Genomic DNA, 13,980 nt, shown 5'->3' with positions numbered 1-13,980 from the left:
TAATTAATTTAATTTGGATATAACCGATTATTGTTAAAAAGGATAAATGTTATATGAAACAAGGTAGTTCCATAGAAGAATTTATATACTATTTTTAAATAATAGCTATTATTTATACATAGAAAAAGTAATTGACAATGCAACAGTTGAATACAATTTTAAAAAGATACAGGAAAAAAATACCACCCATTTATTCCATTGATTTTATTTTTAGCTTTTTAGTATTATTATTTTTCAGTTATTTCTGCACAACTTACATACTGTGGGCCAATACTATTCACATTATCTTTATTTCATTTTATTTTACTTTATTTTAAGACCAAGATCCTAGTATGTTACACAGGCTGTGTCAAAACTCCTGGGTTCTAGAAAATCTCCTGATTTGCTCTCTAGAGAAGCTGACATTTGAGCCATGGGCCACAATGTACAACTACCTGCTGTACTTAATCATATTTTATACCTCAGGATCATACCATGCACACTGAAGCCCTCCACATGACAGCAGCTTGGCATTTTGTTATAATAGTATTTTAAACACAGCTAGTGAAAATGTCAGTCTTCTGAAGGAAAAGAACTAAGACAGGCAGATATAGAAGAAGAAAACTTTTAAACCCAAGGGGAAAGAAAAGTGGAAAGGTAAAAGATTGGAGAACAAAGCAGGAAGAAAGGGTTTGACTTCCCTGGTTTGGGCTGGAAATCTACCTGAGTGATAAGTGGATTTCTTTTCTTCAAATGAAGTGAAAAACTTCATTGAAAATAACAGCAAAATAAAGACCTCATTTTTTCATCTGTCTCCTTTCTGTCTCTGGTCTGTCTGTTGTGTGAGTCTAAACCTGTGCCTGCTGGATGCTCTCGTGTTGTCTGTTCCTTTTTTTTTTTATAACAGATCAGAAATTATCACATAGGGAGAAAAGAATCTCAGATTTTACCTGAGATTCTACAAGCTAAAGCTCCTTAGAGAAGGAAACTCATCCAACATGATTTAGGCCAACAATGAAATGACTTATGGATGTTACATGTTAAGCCATGTTTCTAAACAGAGAACATACCTCTCAGTGTGAGTCTACAATGTTCCAAATCACTGGAGACTTTCTTAAGAATGGGAGAGTCTGCTCTCATCAGCCACTTACTCATACGTATGTAGCCCTCTGGATGTATGAGCGCATCTTTCTGACCAGGCACCTGCATCTCTTTTAGCATCACTTCTCAAATCCTGACAGTCATAAAATTCTGTCACTAACACTGAACAACATAACAATACAAAACTATCCACTGTCTAATGTATAAAATTCATTCCTTTAAAATAGTAATTTATTCTTGGCTTCTCCTGTTGCTGACTATACTGAATTGGTTGACAAAGCTATCAATCAAGCATTCATTCATTTTACAAATGAATATTAAGTGCCCCGTGCAGTGGAAAGAACACTGTTATGTAAGCAAACAGAACTTACATTGAATTTTGGCCCCATCATTTAATAGTTTGGGAACACTGGACAAATAAAGACCTTTGCCTGTGTTTTTGTATTGTCTAGTGGGGATAAAGTATCTGTCTTTTCTGAAGATGTAAGGTTTTAAACTTATAAAACAAGTCCAGACTACACTAGCATTCAACAACTGTTTTCTTGATTTCACTATCTTGTGGACTTATCTTAAGGGAGCTTAAAGACATAATAAGACATATGCTCATCCTCCTGGGAATGTTACAGACTACAGTGGAAAAAAAAGGCAAATCTATAGAAATAGTTGAGAAGAGCTAAGTTGTTTAAGAAATCAAGTATTTCTGTGTATCAAGAAGAGGTCTTAGGCACAAGTGAATCACAGCTGAAGTAACCTGCTCAGAAATAGACAAGCAAAACTTCAGGGAATGGGATGTGAGAGGCAAGGGCATTCTAAGCTGCAGAATCTGCAACAGAATGAGGATGGTGCTGATGAGAATGAGGAGGAGGGGACTAATGAGAACAGCATCAGGCAAGCCTGGCTACGCTCACAATACTAAGAATGACAAAAACCAAGTCCAGACATCAGACTTCACTGCATTTTATAGAACTACTGTGGCTCCTTGTAGGCATCAGCTATTTTAATCCTCCGAAGAAGCCTAGGAGGAAAATGATATGCCAAGATGCTACTCAAGTATCGCTCCATGGGTGACACTTCACAGGGACGATATACTTCACACAATGCCCAGGTCACAGAGCAGGAAGCAGGTACAGACTCAGAGCGGAGCACTTGGCTCTGACCTTACAGGCTGCTCACTGTCTGGACTACTTCTCTCGAAGGGAAATACACAGGCGGATAAATAAATCCTGGGAGAGGATGACTGCAAAGGTGTCTCCAATTAACTCCAGCAGCTAAACCCACCAGACATACACCCCAAGCTATTCTTACACAGTGATGAAGGCGGGACTCTTCAAGCACAATTTAAGGATTAATTGTTCATTCGCACATTTAATTTTCTTGCAGTTTATTTTAATTATCTTAGATACTCATGCGATGACTGCTATAACACAGATACACAATAGATAAAATGTAGACTCATTATGGAGTGATTTTGCAATGTATAATTCCTATCACTGTGAACAGACTACAAGTGAAATACAGAAAGAAGGGGAGGAAAAGAAGAAAGCAGGAGAGAGCATGGAAGAAGGACCAAAGAGGAAAAGCATACGTGTCAATCATCCACTAGATTACAGGGTAATGGAGCTGAGACACACTCTATCTCTGAATATCATGGAGCAACTATATGTAACAGTTAAACAAGTCACTTGCCTTTCTAACACTGGTTCTCAACCTTCCCAGTGCTGGTAGCCTTTACTGTGGTTCCTTTTTGTTGCTACTTCACACATGTAACTGTGCTATTGTTACGAAATATAAGGTAAATATCTGATGTACAGGATATTGAACGTGGGACCCCCGTGAGAGGGTCATTTGACCCCCAAAGGGGCTGTAACCCACAAGTTGTGAACAGTTTTTACAGACCATCCAAATTCCATATTATGTTTTCTTTCTGATGACCACAAGTAATTTTAGTAATGCTCTTAAATCTTTAGCGATCTACATTGGGATATCCTCATGTGCTGCTTCATCATGGGGGGATACCTATAATATATTGCACTGAATGACTGTCTTCCCTGGTAAGTTAAGAAACTCCCCACTCACTCTCGGATTCATAGCTTTTGATAATCTTAGCAGGAGGAAACCTACGGCCAAAGAGAATTCTCATCTTCTCCATTCTTGACTAGAGTTATTTTCTCCTCATTAATGAAAACTTAAAGATAAGTACAAGATACTTTTGACCTATCATGTACCTACATTAAAAGAGCAATCGTATTTCTTACATTGAAAATACAGTAGACATTTTTCTAGAAAATTATGAGGCAGTTTTTGAAATAGTATTCAATCTTATTTAATTATAAAAATATTTTATGAACTTATGAATAAATTTGAGTTTAAGTATTACATGTGATTATTAGTTTTATTTTTTATTTTTTTTTCTTTTTTAGTTTCTTGTCATTACAGTAGGTAGAGAGCCACCATGTAGGTGCTGGGAATTGAACCCAGGTCCTCTGGAAGAGCAGTCAGTACTCTTAGCCATCTCTGTAGCCCCTAATACTTTTATTTTTTAAAAGTTATTTTTATCATATTTGAGCCTCACAACAGAACTTCATTATGAGAATATATTGTAATCAATACATTATAATAGTAAACAGATTACTAGATTTGTTGATTATATAATTAATAACAATCAAAATAAAGTGTTTAAGGAATCAGTATAATATAAAAATAATTTTTTCAAATAGTTATTACAATCATAGCACAATTCTCTGTGTATATACTCTAAAAATATTAAAAATTTACTACAAAATTTCAGTATATTTCAAGTAAAGAAAGTAAAATTAGGGGGCTATTAAGTTATATGAGATGCGCTCCAATGTAACAGCTCCAACACTCATCGTCCCCCCACACCTCTAAGCAGACACCCAAGTACCTGTAAGTGTCTGGTAAGAAGATAATATTGAGAAGTGGATATCATTTGGGCAATGAAGAAGTCATTTTTGTTTAGCATTTATTCTTATAGAAAAAGATGAGTTATCAATTATACATTAACATAACAATATTCTGAGGTACACCTACAATACCAGCATTCAAAATGCCTAGGCAGAAGGTAGAGGCCCTGGACTCCATCAACAAATTAATCAATACAGCAGATAACTAAAGCATTGGTAGATTCTTGTTTATTTTTGTAAAGAAAACGACAACATGAAAGTGTTTGGTAGTCAAAAGACAATGGAAGTGAGGCTAAGCTTCTAAGCATATGGTTATGACATACAGCACTCATTTAAGTTACTTCAATAAAAACCTTAAGAAACTATTAGGTGCTAATGCCTTTTGTTGTTATCCCCCTCCCACTCCCCCCCAGGAAATCTAATAAATGCCATTTTCTTTTTGTCCACTAGAGGGCAGTCTATCAAAGCAAGGGCTAGACTCAGATAAGGCAGCTTTGGACCTGTTGAAAATTGATCCCATGTTCCAGTCCTCTGGGGAGATCTCTCCAGTACAGTGTTTGTAAGACATGCCTTAACATTCTTCTACTCGTCATAGTTGTTCTTGAGCTGATCAAGTGACTGTGCTGCCATGGTTTCTAGTCTAAATATTCCAAATGTTTTACAAATAATTTCTATCCAAAACATTTTCCTAGTTAAGTAGCCATTCAGAGTTGATAGCCTTAAGTACAAAAAGAGAAGAATTTAAGAGTTCAGTCTATTGCAGAGGAAAGCGTCCCTGAGTAATAAACCAGACACCTGAGGCACGCAGACAGGCCCGCACACATGTATATGTGGACACAGGCACAGGCGATGCAACAAACAACACCCATCTGATGTGTTCAGATTTATTATACCATGTACAGAGAAGTAGTTATAATTGAAAAAGTTTATTTTGTAAATGCTTCTTCATCGTTGTGAGTTTTGGAGAAGCAAATATTGGTTGTAATTTAAAAATCTGCTCAGTGCAGATAAGAAATGCCATTGTAAAACCTAAACAAACAAGCAAACAATCCCCCCCACCACCACCACACACACACACACACACACAAAGCACCAACAAGAAAACAGGGACAGGAGGGAGGGAAGTCAGGAAGGAAGGGGAGAAAGAGACAGGGCGCGGGGGGGGGGAGGAGGGAGGAAGGGAGGAGAGAGAGAGAGAGAGAGAGAGAGAGAGAGAGAGAGAGAGAGAGAGAGAGGCACTATTAACTGCATGCACGTAGGCTAGTTTAAGTAGGATCTGTAGGAAATCAAACAACGGACAGGAGAGCTGCAGGCTGCTTTCTTTAAATGTAAAGCCACTGCTGAACTTCACAGAGAGGGAGACAGAATCGCTATCAAGTATTTTTAATATTCAGGAAATCCTTATTCATAAGTGTTTCCTGTCGGTTCTCAGAGGAAAAGAAAAACAAAAAACAAAAACCAAAAAACCCCACAGTTTCTCCAAATGACTGATAACACCCCAAATGGGAAAAGTTGTTGAGAATCACTGCACACTGCTCCAAAAGAAAAAAAAAGGAAAGAAAATGATTCCAAGGAAAAATATGCAAGCCTTTTTCATTTATTTGTACCCTAAGCAGCGCTGTCATAGGACAGACAGGCTGCTTCAGCCAACCAGGCTGGAGCAGCTGCGAGTGCTACATCTTGGCAGTCTGAAGCGATTGGCTCCTCTCTGGGGAGTGGAGGGTGTTCAGTTATTAATGACCGCTGAGCAGGCAGCACCATGTCAGTGTGACAACTGATCTGGTGAACGATGCACCACTAACCACCATGGAAACGAGGAGAAATAAAGCCAGCTAGCAGGATCTCTCCTCGCTGGACTGAGAGCTTTAGCCTGCTGCTGCCGGAGAGAGTTCCAGTCAAAAGAAGGAATCCTAGCTGCAGGCTCCTGCCTCCTTTTATATTTTAGAAAGAGAGGGAGAGATACCATTGCTTGCATGTGTGCATATCTATAGTATATAATTGTGTATATTTTATTACACATACATATGCACCTATTTATACTGGGGCAAGAAGACAGCCATGTGATTATCTCAACCAAGGAACTGTGCAAGCGGGGGCACCGGAGGAGGGCTATCCCTGCATCTTCTAAGGCAAGGTAAGTTTAAAATATACCTATCTATTTAAATGTTCCCGATTTCGTGTTTTTGTTGATGCCCGAGTTTTTACACACCAATTCTCCTTTGATGTTTCCCCCTTCTCTGAATTCTAAGGGCATTTTTCTTTGCATTTCACTTTTGAGTGAGCATGCAAAGCCCGCTGGCTCTGTGTGTGCCTAGCTGTGTTCGTGGGATTCTCAAGCAGGCATTTTACTAGCTTGAATGCCCATCAGAGGATGTGAGTGGGAGAGAAAAAGCGGTGCCGGGGGAGGAGAGAGAGGAGGGAGAGAGAAGAGAAGAGGACTGAGGGAGAGAAAAGAGAACAGAACGACCAAGAGAGAAGCAGGGAGAGAGAGGAAGGAGACCTGGAGGCTGGGTGAGAAGGCGGCGAGAGAGATGGAGAGAGAAACAGAGAGATGGGTGAGAAGGAGATGGAAAATTCGGGGTCCCCCCCACAGTTCTTGTCATGAAAAGCAGATCACTCTTGTCTCTCTGTTCTGAAGCCAATGAGGCGTTGTTTTCCCCGGTGCCCCAGGGGATGGAGATTAAGGTGAATGCCGCTGTGTGTCAGGAGTGAAGGGCACCAGGCAGAGTAGCAGAATGAGCATATCACAAACAGTTATTGAATTTCTGCCATGCTACATCGTACCGATTGTGGTAAATGACTTCCCTTTAATAACATCCCATCCCCTCACTGGTCTGAAGGGACAGTGCAAACATCTGATTGCTAATGCAGCCCAGGAAGCTCCTGTGCTAGGTAAAAGGATTCTGTGAACCAGAAGAGTTCTAATCGCCTTTGGTCATTAACAGGATCGCAGTAGGACGGCCTCAAAGTACATTTCCTATTTACGAAGGCTGTTTGCGCAGACAGGCTGTCATATTCCCTTTCCTCCTACTAAGCCAGGTGGCTTAACTCGGCTCTAATTTATTCATTTTTTAACAATATGTCCTTGTTTCAGCGCCTCTAATTTTAGTGAAAGCAGCCTATGACCATGAGTGAGAATCTTCCTAGATTAGTGAAAAGGAGACAGTGCGACGGGGAGAAAAATAAGTACAAATTTAAAATACTTATCAGGAAAACAGTGTGCCTTGGTACGACAAATAGTACTTGTGCCCTGAGTTCCTTGTCTTCGGTTTCAGAAGCAACGCCTTTGAGACGGAATTACTGTCAGTCAACTCAGAGCATCCATGTAGAGATGATTCATGGAATACTCTGTGGACCGATTTTTACTTCCAATCTTGTAAGAGGAAGCCAGCTACTTAGAATATGCTTTCAAAGCGACACCACCAATTGAGGATGGCTGTGGAAACCTCCACTGCCCCTGCTAATGGGTCCTGGGGAGACATTAAAACAAACCCAGCGTTTATATTTCAGCTGCTGGGGCTCTCTCCTCTCTTCTCTTAGTTCAACTCAGTTATTAGAGTCTGCTTTGAAAGTGGGTGCTGTTCGTTCCCCAAACTGTGGTTTCCAGACTTGCTTGTTTCCTAGTCTGTAACAGATGCCAGAACAGAAAGACAATAAGCAGACACTTAGATCCTGCCACCTTCCCATCACTGTGTCAAAAAAAAAAATGAGTCAGTTTACGATATGTAACGAAAGGAGTCAATTAATTCCAGCGACCTTTGTAAGCGACGACAGTAAAGCAGCCTGACAATCTGCCGCCGCCTTCGATTTTTCCCTCTGTGAAATGAACAAGTTTCAGGAAAGGGTTCCTGCTCGGAGTGAAAAATGAAAGGGCTGAAGCATTAGCTAGCAATATTGGCAACCTGGCTCGCACTGCCTCCAACGCCACATGCAATCTATACAAAAAACACAGTGATTTATTACCGGGAGGAAAGCTGTTGCATTTGCTTTTCTCCTATTCATTAGAAGTGCTGCTGTTGAAACAGATTGGATCCGTTATTTTGAGGTAGCACCTAACTTCCTGAGCGAGAGGGAGGGCTGGCAGAAGCAGCTCGGCTCCTCGTCTCAAGCGCCTGTAATATAGCACTGCAGTGTGGATGTCAGCTTTTGCCCAGACCCTTCCCAGGGAAACTTTTCATACCAAGCACAAACACATGCATCCTTAAATCTTACCCAGCCTGATTTTAAATCAAAATCCAATAACAGCTAAGAACAGCAGATTCACTCTTTAACCTTAGAGACAGTCTTCTGCATATTTTGTATGCTAGCAGTACCCACTTGGATCTGAAAACTACTGGCACTCCAGGGCCTGGGTGGTGTCCAGATGTACCAGTGAGTTTGGTGATATGGCAAACCCCCTGGGCTGGGTGATGGACACGCAGGCATATCTGGAAGATGTGACCACCCATGCTCTCAGCAGTTATGAAACAGTATAGGAAGTGATGGCTTTGTGGCAAGGCAAGCCAGCCGCAAAGGGCCATCTTCCCAGGATGCTGCTTGTTACAGGCTAAGTTAGAATGCTGGTGAGTAGGTGGAATTTTTCTTGGACGGCTGTAGTTGTTGCTGCTATTAATGGTTTAATAAAGAGTATCACCGGCTTTCTAGGGCAGCAGTTTAGGGATGATGAAAAGGTAATCAATTTGTGAAACGCTAATGCACTTAACTGATTCTTTGTTCCTATTTTTTTTTACACTTTCTGCTTCTGTTCCCAAATTGGTTTAAAGTTGCAATTTTCCCTTGCTCTTTTGTTTCCCTCTCTCTGCTGTAAAATTATTGCTAACACTGGTGCCCACTGCAAGCTAAGGCAGTGGATCAGAAAGGTTTGTAACCAAAGGAACATTTTAAGTGAAATGTTAGTGCTAAGCTGGTGGGTCGGAAGACCATTAAAAGGAAGTAACAAGCGTTGCCAAAGTGTGCCCCTACTTCAAACCTAAGTAACTGTGTTTCCAAAAATAACTGAATAAAAAGTATATGCTTCTAGCCTACTTTGAGCTACAATGTCTGCGGACCACTGAATATAATCTACTTAGCTATAGTTTTGAGTGCTGAGCTGTTTATGAATTGTTTCTCTGATCTATGAAGACAAACACAGCAATTATCACTAGATACATCTATAAAACGTATCTACATTATCAATGCATAGCTCTCACGCTGCCTATAGGAGGAAACACTTAGGAAAACTTCACCAGGTATCGTCTGTACACAGGACAGCATAGAATCCTGCCCCCTTTGTAAAGTGATGTCTAGGATGGGAAACATGATGATATCTAATCCTTTGATCACAATGTAAAAGGAAATAAAATTCCAATATGGAAAAAAATAGATGTTACCAGTGGATGAGAAAAATAACATGGAGAATAAATAAAAATGTTTCCTTTTATTTGACAGAAGGAGTGCAGAATCTCCAAAGATACCATTTGGAAGCCAATCAGTACAAGATTAGTGAGGAAAACTTAACAGTCACGGCGAATCTTAGAGAAGTAAAAAATCTAGCTACACTAGATACCTGGTCACTTACTGTATTTGCATACATGTGACGTTTGTACACACCTGTTTGCTGTCATATTCACTCATCTTAAGACCACGAAGAAAGCCTATTTTCTTTCTAAAGAGACCATTAACTATTTTGCGCAATTACACAGCCTCAGCCTGGGAGAATAAAACATGGTATCTTCATAGACTAACTGCATATTAGAATAAAAATAATTCCTCCAGTATGTTCATTTGATATGTGAAGAGGCCTAGAGAGCTTAACATTTTTATTAGTATAATGAAATAAAATGTCATTAGATCTTAAATTTGCTCAGCTATTTACTGGAGAGTTCTAGAGAACTAGCCCTTTGTACGTTCATTCCATTATTCAAAGTTGGCTCCCCCCAACTCATAGAAAGATGCAGACTGTACACTATTTAAAAAGTGTTTATCAAGATAATAAAGTATTAGAGAAACAAGTCACCATCCAATAACAGCAATTATTTCAAGTGCACAACACAGAGACATTTCAAACCCCTGGTTCCCATTTATACACAGTCCATTACACTCTGAGGTGAGTCATACAGTTTAGAGTGTTCCCCAGCTGTTAAAATCTTAGGAAGAACACAGCTACCCTTGGCCTAGAGATGCAGTTGTTAATTGGAAATTGTACATTTCCCTAAGAATCCACATTATTTTGGTCTCAAATATTTCAAGACACATAACATTGCCCTCTCCCCACTCACTGTCCCTTCTCGCACCTCATGCCTAGCCTATAGATGCCAGTGGAAAGCAATCTATCTCCTCTTCCCAATTCTGAACCATTGTTCTTACTATAGGAGTGACAGCCCTTATAAGCAATGCTATTTCTCTACTTTCACAGCTCAGGTATTTTTTTTCCTTTTGTAAAATTGTCTCTGTTTCTAAAATATTTTCCAAAGTTTAATTAGCATAATAGTAATTAAGGGGACCTGAAATGTTGGGGAAATCAAGAAGGATGTTACAAATGCATAGCAACACAGGGAGTGTCGCTATTTGTTACAGCTTTATCACTCACAGACCATCTTTGCACAGTCGCCCATCTCAGCAACCTAGAGGTCCAGGCCTCATACGTCTCCTACGTGATAATTCTTGTGAGGGGAGAAACGGTGTTGACATGGGAGGAGCCAAGGTCTTGGGTGAGCAGGTGGTGGTAGAGCAGTACTCGCTGCCAAGTCTGAAACTCAGAAAGCCACCTTTCTTTTTTGCTAACTCCCTCTCTGGACCTGACCTTTCCTAGTCTTATGTCCTCCACATGGTGTCAAGATAGATCTTCATTGATTTCTGCAAACTAAAAACCACATTTTTTTAATTGAAATTACAGTTTAGAAGTGCCCTGCCTGAATTAAATAGGAAAAACAACCACTTAGGCTGATGATGCTTGCCTGGGTGTGGGGCCACCCAGTGGGGCTTTGACAGTCTATTAAGGGGCATGTCACTTTGTGAAAACTGATATTTTCCCATGTGGGAGGAGGTGGATGAGACTGGGAGAATGGGGATGATTTGATCAAAACACATGACATGCTTGTACTACATAATTAAACAAAAATTTATCAGTCTTTATCAGAAAGAAACACTGGAAGGCATTCTTCTTCCGCTTCTGATTGTCTGACATTTAGTGAATGGCAGGGGTCTCAAAACCTGCACGTAATGGGGTAATACGTTACTCAGGTGCTTTTCTAGGTTAACAACATTTAAGATTAAGTTCTCGGGTGTCTAGAAGATCCACCGGCATGAACATCAGTGGAGGTAAACAGAGAAGCTACTCCTTGGGTATCTCCTTCCTAGTTAGTCAACCACAAGGAGGAATTGACACACGACGATCTAGAGATGTTACCACTTAAGGATATAAACTGCTAAATTTGCAATATGGTGAAGTTAAAATGCCAACAAACTTAGTTGACAAAACCTTTCTTAGTCTGAATTAGCCTACGTGATAGTTGTTTTGAACTTTTAAAAGTAATTGTTTTTTAAATGAATGAAGACATCCCAAATTTAAAAAGGCAAGAGACTCAAACCAACCAACCAACCATCACCACCACCACCATCACCACCACCACCACCACCACCACCACCAAACAACAACAAAGCAAACAGAGCCATATGTGTGTGCTATCAAGTTGCACTTCTAGCAAGCAGAGTATCCCATAGCTCAGAGCAGCTCCATTCAGGGAGGGTCAGTCTTCATGAACTTTTGTCTCTCCACATCATGCAGGCACACTAAGGCAGTAAAGAGTTTTGTGTCAGTATTCAGTTTTTTTCCAGAGTCTGAAAGAATTAGAACAAATTCCCCATGGTACCAGGAAGTGAAGCAGTATCTTTCTGCTTGTACATAGCAAGGACTCCAGGAGCCAGCACAGACATGCTCCTAGGACTGTGCTCACACATGTGCCAGAGCTAGGCAAGAGCTCAGGGAGCCTCAGATTCACAGCAATTTTGAATAATGAAAGTCTGGATATTTGATTATAGAAAATATATAAGGGCTTCATTTACCATAGTAAAAAAGATGGATTTAGGATTATACATTTATCTAAAACTTTTAGATTAATAAAGAAAGCCAAATTATTTTAGTAATTTGTCCTGAAATATTTTTTCTATAATACACTATAGACATGACAAAAATTGAGGCATTTAAATTGCAATGTCAACAAACTTGTAAGTTTACTCTAAGAAAATAAAAAGGTTAACACAGGTATTGAAGACGAACATATATTGTCACCATATGACTCATATTTGTCCTTATAACTTTAGAATATTCATCCTCCTTACACTACATTCATATTCCTATCAGAGCTTCCTAACAGTACTTATGGGCTCTACTCCACTCTATTTTTATCAAAAGTCAGACTCAGAAACCCCGAGTACTAAATATGTTCTGCAGAGTATTCAACACCTGCGGGACGCAGGGGAGCACAGTGACCTTTGCTGGAATTTCAGTAGTTGCTAGAAATCACTTCCATATACAGCCAGGAAGATGACTTTCTAGTTCTTGTGAAGGGCAAGGGGGTGGTGGCCTTACACTGCAGGTGCCTGAGGCATTAAGAGCAAAAATACAGAGTAAGGAAAAGGTCCACCTTACAATGCTCCATCACCAAGAACAAAGGTCAGTAGGAAGGGAAAAGAACGGCACATGAGCACCCGACATGGATCAGAAATATATTCAAAGCACACACAGACCTGGGGAGCTCTGGATATAGTGGGGTTTTTTTGCATGAAAAAATATATAAAATGTCATTATAAGATATGAGCTTAGACTGTATTCATCCAACACATCAATTTGCTGTTTGAATACCTGAATGCATCCACTTCCCAAATACATCATTTCTGTTTGTTCCTCTGACTGCAGTTTATCATGCACACATTTTTTACACAACTACAGCTGCTCAAAGAGCATCACAGGTGATGCTCGGCCACTTCCTCATAAATCAGCGAGCCTCTTGCCAAAATACCATTCCCTTAATCAGTTACTTTGTTTCTAAGGGGCAAGAAAATTCCATTTTCCTTTCAAAGTCCCATTTTTCATTTACACTATGCTGTTACTGAACAAAATCATCAAAGAAATGAAGAATTAAAACAAATAGTATAGCGTAAATTATGTAATCAGAAAGCCTGTAAGTTCAAACTGCATTACCTGTCCTACAACGCACTCTGTTGACTCGGGCAATGGTCGTGATATTAGCAATTCTCATTTATCAATACCATCCATGGTGTGAGCAACACTGCAGCCACGTCCTTATGTAGTGCTCACAACAGCCACATGAAGTGCTAGTATGAATTACATTTTGTAAATGGGTACAACAAGGCCCAGAAGAGAAAAGCAATATAGCCATGAAGGACAGAACCGGAAAAGGAGCGTAAGCAAGCCTGGCTCTACAAACACTCATTTCTACCATACATGTCAACCCGCCTCCCAAGGATTTACCTAGGCCTGGACTCTAGCTGCTTAGCACACTCCACCATTCATCATCCCATACCACACTCAAGCCAAGAAGCTCTCTGCTGCACTGCTTCATAAGTTCTTCTCTGTTCCACAGTGGACAGCAGTGCTTTACTTAACTAGAGTGCCTGGGCTGAGCTTTATAATTCCGCTCACAGGGACACGGGAACATCAGCCCCTAAGAAATCTCCCTTCACATTTCGAAGTAGGATTCCATAGCTTCATCACCTGAGGCCCCACAGCAGATACTAGCACAAAGGAAGAAATGCAAATCTTAGCGTAGCCTCCAATTTCAATAAAGATTTATAATAATCCCACGAGGGATCTAGGCTCAATCTGTTGACACTTTGTCCTCATGTATTCTATCTCAAACAAGAAATTGGAAAACGTCTAAATGACACCGCTGAAGCAGAGGCATCAATTTTCAATGAAGCTCATTGATCCTGTCCAGTATCAGTAACTTTCCAGCTCTATAGAGTTCACTGATGG

The 13,980-nt window shown here is 40.1% G+C and overlaps 2 protein-coding genes across 10 annotated transcripts in view; one reads left to right on the top strand and one right to left on the bottom strand.

Annotated features, from left to right (window-relative positions):
* Immp2l (inner mitochondrial membrane peptidase subunit 2) overlaps positions 1 to 13,980 on the bottom strand; it is a 906,807-nt gene that overhangs the window by 441,011 nt on the left and 451,816 nt on the right. The gene's annotated exons all lie outside the window — the stretch shown is intronic.
* Lrrn3 (leucine rich repeat neuronal 3) overlaps positions 5,802 to 13,980 on the top strand; it is a 30,843-nt gene continuing 22,664 nt past the window's right edge. Inside the window, 1 exon segment of the mRNA NM_030856.2 lies at positions 5,802 to 6,138. The gene's annotated coding sequence lies outside the window, so the exon portion shown is untranslated.

The sequence above is a fragment of the Rattus norvegicus genome, chromosome 6, assembly GCF_021556685.1.
Source record: "Rattus norvegicus strain SHRSP/BbbUtx chromosome 6, alternate assembly SHRSP_T2T, whole genome shotgun sequence".
NCBI classification, from domain to species: domain Eukaryota; kingdom Metazoa; phylum Chordata; class Mammalia; order Rodentia; family Muridae; genus Rattus; species Rattus norvegicus.
The sequence above is the reverse complement of the archived record's forward strand: the minus strand, read 5'-3'. Positions and strand labels throughout refer to the sequence as shown.